This window comes from Glycine max, chromosome 16, assembly GCF_000004515.6.
Source record: "Glycine max cultivar Williams 82 chromosome 16, Glycine_max_v4.0, whole genome shotgun sequence".
NCBI lineage: Eukaryota > Viridiplantae > Streptophyta > Magnoliopsida > Fabales > Fabaceae > Glycine > Glycine max.
Window position 1 is genome coordinate 9,132,589 of NC_038252.2, and position 6,286 is coordinate 9,138,874.

Sequence of the window (6,286 nt, forward strand, 5' to 3'; positions counted from 1 at the left end):
AGATCTCTCCACCTTTGGGCATATTCTTTGAAAGATTTGTGCTCCCTTTTACACATGTTCTGTAGCTGCATTCTATCCGAAGCCATATCAGAATTGTACTGATACTACCTAATGAAGGCAACCATTAGGTCTTTCCAGGAACGGACCCAGGAAGACTTCAGATAGGTGTACTAGGTGACGGCTGCCCCAATAAGACTTTCCTGGAAGAAATGCATCAACAATTTTTCATCTTTTGCGTATGCCCCCATTTTCCTGCAATACATCTTCAAGTGATTCTTAGGGCATGTAGTCCCCTTGTACTTATCGAAGCTCAACACCTTGAACTTCAGAGGAATGACCACATTGGGCACTAGGCACAACTCTACCATGTCAGCAAAGGCATAATTTCCACCTCCTTCAATGACCCTTAGCCTTTCCTCTATATGATCAAATTTCTCCCTTTCCATCATAGCAGGAGGGACTCTTCCCACCGCAAAATGCAAGGGTTGTGGTTGCGGGCGATATTGAGGGCCCCTAAAGTGTTTGGTAGGGGTACACTACTAACTGCTTGCCCCTCAGTGGCATATCCGGGGTAAGGTTCGAAGTCGGCTAGATTGTGGTCTCAGGGTGCTTCATGTGTCTCTCCATGGGTTGAGAGACATGTGCATGATCAGATTGGGGTTGTTGGCTCTCAATGGGTATGGGTGCGGGTTGTCAACATTCTCATCAGGAGTGTGTGCAACATTGGGTGGTGTATAGTTAGGAGGCAAGCCATATAGTGGGAAGGAATGCTTGTTCTGAACCTGTACAAAATGGGGGTCGCCTGCACTTCCTAACGTTTTGCCTCCCTGACCTACCACATCCAAGGCTGGATGATTTACTTGATTGAAGCTAGGTGGGTGGGTCGGGTCCACTTCTGTGGCGGTACTTGAGGCAACAATTGTAGCTGCATTGACCTCCATCATCCTTCTCATACTCATCATGGCTTCCATCATTGTGGTCATTTGCTCTTTCATGGCCTCCATGTCAGCCTTCATTTGCTCTTGCACCTCCTTTATTTCACTCATTACTTTAGCTCTGGCACGCGTTTAGTAAGGGTGCCGTAAAGCTCGTTCTTTCCTTTTGATTACAATGATTACAGTTCTGAATTCAAGGAAAGAATGCAATGGCAATGCAACCAATGTGAAAAGAAAAATAAGCATGGATGTATGTGAATGATACATTGTTGAAGTATTGCAAATTTTACACAGGTCATTCAGTAGAACATAGGGTCGAATCAATTCAGATTTTCATTAAAGCAACATGGTTCATCACATCTTGTCAGAGTCAAAGTGAAACTGGAAATAAAACATGGACATCAACAGTCCTCAATTTTGTAAATTATTTAGCTCAATCATGTGTTGGCAGTAGCCAAAGAAGCTATGTAAACTCAATCCATCTTCTGCCCCCACTTTTGCAAGCTGGTTACTTCCACACTTGACCTTGACTTGATGAAACCCTTTTCTTTAAAGCATGTGCTTGGTTTGACCTCAAAATCCAAGGAATAGAAATTTTGATTTTCAATACTTCAACAATATATCATAGAGATGAATGACTAGCGCATACTTATGTTATGCATGACAAATATAATTATGAGATTGACATGAGATGCCCGAAGAACCATCATTTCCTGGTTAACAATGCATTAGGTACCATGTTCACATGATTTTCAATCATTTTTTTAAGAGAAATGAGTGTATAATCCCAACATGGTTTGTTTATAGTTGTCATCATGGTACCCAACACATGTAACTAAGAATGTGGTATAAACTTCATTCTTCATTGTGACTTTCTTTTTTGTTCTTTTTTTTTTGTTTTTTGTTTTTTTTTTGTAGAGGAAAATGCAAGGATCATGCATGAGTGAACATAACATGCGAACGATGAAAATAGAATGTATGCAGTTGGTAGAACAAAAGCATGCTAAATAAAGATGTATGATAATGCAATGACTCATGCAAATGCAATGCATGAATATGAAAATGATAAATGCAGGAATGATATATCCATTATGATGCCATGAAGAGATGCATGATGCGATCAAGGAATAAGCCAGAGTGAGTTTGCAATGTGCCCCCCTAATTTAGGAACCTAATGGAAAGGATCCAAAAGTCTCCTTCTAGTGACAACTCCCAAGGGTTATTTCATGTAACTTTACTGGCTTCTAGAGATATCATCCTCTTAGGTAATACATTGTGGCGATAGGGACTATCAGCGACAATGCATCACTAAAAGAGGAAAACTCTAGATGAAGCTTCACTGTTATCAAGCGAGTCGGAGACCCAACATGACCACAGATCGACCTCCACTCCTTATGGCTCATATAGACCCGGGTATAGGGCCTAGTATCTCAATGTGTGTGCAAAGGTGTAGGTGTCATATGTGCATAGAAAAAATATTTCTAACTACGAATGTAATAGATAGACAGACACACACCAAACACAATAACATAGCAAAGTTTATACACAAATATGGACAAAAGAAAAGAGGGAAAATAAAGAAGAAGTCACGATAAAACATTGAACATTGATTGAATGGCTTAACTTTCTAACACTCCCCAGCGGAGTCACCATCTGTCGCAACCTACCCTACGACGGGAGGGCGAGGCAAAAAGCCAAAGGAGCGTCGTCCAAAAAGGAAAATGTGCGGGAGTCGCCACCAACGTTTATTCGAGGAAAACATTAGAAAAACCAAAAAGGGGTCTGCGAATATTGAAAATAAGGGTTCGGGAGTTGTTTACGCATGGGGAAGGTATTAGCACCCCCACGCACCCGTCATAAGGGACAACAACCTTTGATCGAGTGTGCAAAACATGTGATGCAATCCTACCCCCCAAGGGTATTGGATAGAAGACTTCAAAAGGATTGGGCTAGAGCTGCTAAAGAAAGCCCTGGGGTTCTCATGAACCTAAGGGTAGATTTTTTTAGCCCATGGGCCAAGGTTGGGTCCACTCTTCTTTGTAAATATTAGAATAGGTTTTTCCTTCTTTTGGGCCTTGTATTTTGGCCATTCTAGTAGTATAGGGTTTTAACCTTGTATTTCAGGGCATTTTGAGTAGTCTTTGTAGTAGGGACTTTTTTTTAATGTATTTTTGGAATGGGGGTGAGCTTAGCTATTATAGGGGGTGTGTAGCTAAGCTCTAGCTTCTCATCTCAAGGAGGTGAGTTTAGCTATTAGAGAGGTGTGTGTAGCTAAGCTCAAGCTTCTTTAGGAATCTTCTCAAGGAGGTGAGCTTAGTTATTAGAGGGGTGTGTGTAGCTAAGCTCTAGCTTCTCAAGGAAGTTTTCTCAAAGAAGCTTCTCAAGGAAGTTTTCTCAAGAAAGCTTCTCAAGGAAGCTACCTAGTCTATAAATAGAAGCATGTGTAACACTTGTTGTAACTTTGATGAATGAAAGTCTTATGAGACACACTTCAAAGTTCCACTTCTCTCCCTCTTTTATTCCTTTAATTTCGTGCTCCCCCCTTCTCTCTTTCTTTTCCTCCATTAAAGCATCCTCTTTAAGCTTCTTATCCAAGGCACGTTCTTGGTGGTGAAGCTTCTTCTTCCATGGCTTATTCCCTAGTGGATGGTGCCTCCCCTCTCCTCTTCTCCTTTGCCTTCCGCTGCATCTCCATGGTGGAAAATCATCATTGAAGCTCAAAGATCTAGCCTCCATAGAAGCTCCACAAGCAAGCTTCCATCAACATGACTTGAAAATTGTGTATTTTCCTTTTTTATATTTTTTTTATTTTTTTAGGGTCGACAAGCAAGCTCCACAAGCAAGTTTCCATCACATGTAGATGAGGTTCAACAATATATTGATGCAAGATGGATTTTTGCTCTAGAAGTTTTGTGGAAGATATTTAGATTTACCCTTTACAGAATATATATGTGTGTTGAGAGATTACAAATTCATTTACTGCATCGTCATCAAGTGCAATTCTATAGACATTAAAGAATCACTAATGTATTGAACGATGATTGTAACTCCAAAATCATGTTGATATAATTCTTTGCTCTAAACTATAGAGATCCACAAGCTAGGAACTATTTGTATAGAGAGATTATGGAGCATTATTGTTGGCACAAAGGGGATAAGGAATGACACTAAAGAAGGTAAAATAAGAAAGTTGTTGGTAGGATCTATAAATATCTCCTTCTGAAGGGGAGAAATTCTACTTGCGTATTTTGTTATCTCGTTTAAGAGGTCCAAGCAGTTGGGAATACCTAATTACTTTCATCCAATGAAACATGTTTTCCCACATTCAAAAAAGTAGTTGTGAATGCTTAGTTGAAGCGTCAAGTCTATGAATGGCTTATGTTTTAAGGAGGTTGTTTCTCACTATATTAATTTTTTGTGAACCAACTGATGTTAGGACCCTTTAGGATGAGTTTTACATCTATATGGTAGAAGATTATCCTTCAACAAGCATGACCACATGGATCAACCTTGACTAATATGTTATTGATGGATTTGAATGACCTTTTTATTCAACATGGAAAACAAATCACAAATTATAATTTGCCAGCATTATCACTAGAGAACATTGAAAATAATTCAATTCCAAGGGTTATACAAGAGGAGTTATTGGTCTAAGTACCCAATGAAGATGTGGAATGTGTATGAAAGTTAAATAACGACCAATTAATTGGTTTTAATGTCATTATGGATGTTATTCGCTGTAAACAAAGTCAAGTTTTTTTTTTGTGGATGGTCCAGGAAGAACAGGTAAAACATTCCTGTATTGCACTTTAATTGCAAATTTTTGGGGGGTCAAATTGTCTTAGCAACTAACTCATTTGGGATAGGTAGGACACTATTACCTGGTGGTTATTCTCGATTTAAGATACCTATCAATGTAGAGACAAATTCATTTTGCTCAATAAGTAAACAGTCTAATCTTGCAAAGCTAATTAGAGAAACAATAACAATCATTTGGGATGAAGCACCCGTGACAAATAGATATGCTTTGGAAGCATTAGATTGTTTGTTAAAGGATATTCTAGATTGTGATGCTCCATTTGGGGGGAAAGTGATGGTATTAGGAGAGGATTTTCATCAAGTACTTCTTGTTGTTCAAAAAGGTACTAAGACACAAATGATTTCTGCATGTATTGTTAAGTCTCCTTTATGACCTATCACAAATGATGAGGTGGAAGGGGATACACACAACTTATATCAACATGAGTACTTGCACTCCATTCCTCTAGGTGGTCTGCCTCCAAATATTTTAAAGGTTAAAAAAAGGTGCATCTTTGATGTTATTGCGAAACATAAACCCTAAATCCAACTTGTGTAATAGGGCAAGACTATTGTGTCATGGATTTTTTTATGCACATGTTGGATGTTGAAATCTTATCAGACCACTGGAAGAAGAACTTTCTTGCCTAGAACTAAACATAAGACAACAGAGGGTGTGAGACTTCCCTATGTTCTTCTTAGGAAGTAGTTTCTTGTCGAACTTAGTTTTGCAATTACCATCAATAAGTCACAAGGACAAACCATACCCAATGTTGGAATTTATCTTCCACAACATGTTTTTAGCCATGGTCAATTAAATGTTGCTTTGTCAAGAGGTGTTTCTCAAGTTTCCACAAAAATCCTTATTAGAGAAGGAAAACTCGAAGGAGAAGATGGGAACTTCCCAAAAAATGTTGTTTTTAAAGAGATTTTATTATCTCAAACTTAAGTATTATCCCTTTTCATAATGATATTGATGAATTTATTTATTTATTTGTTCGATTATCAAAATAAATTAAGAAGCATTTTAATAGACAAAAACAAAATTACATTGATTATATATATTTTTGATGGTTTTAAAGGCAACTTAAGATTTAAGGAAATCTTTCAATCATACAAAGAGTTGAAAACAAAGCATTTGGGCATGTACTTTGACAAACAAATAAGTGGCAAAATATATACTCATTTTTTAGTTTTTTTTTTTTTTTACAAATTTTCAATAAAATTACTTATCTTTTTTAGGAAGGTAAATTAAAAAAGTTATGGAATATTTGGAAGGATGAGTATTCACTCGGAACAATTTGTCTAATTGACAATACAGTTATATTAAATTTGTTACTAACAATCTTCATGTTATGTCATTTTCAATCCTTCAACCTCAATTTATAATTTTCTTTAAAATAGGTTCAGTATCTAAAAATCTATTTTATTGGGTGAGATTCTACTTTAATAGCGAATAAGACTCAACTTTAAAAAATAGTAAAACTAAAATATTATCTCAAAAGATAAAAATGTAATATGATAAGACTACTTCAAAATATTATCTATGC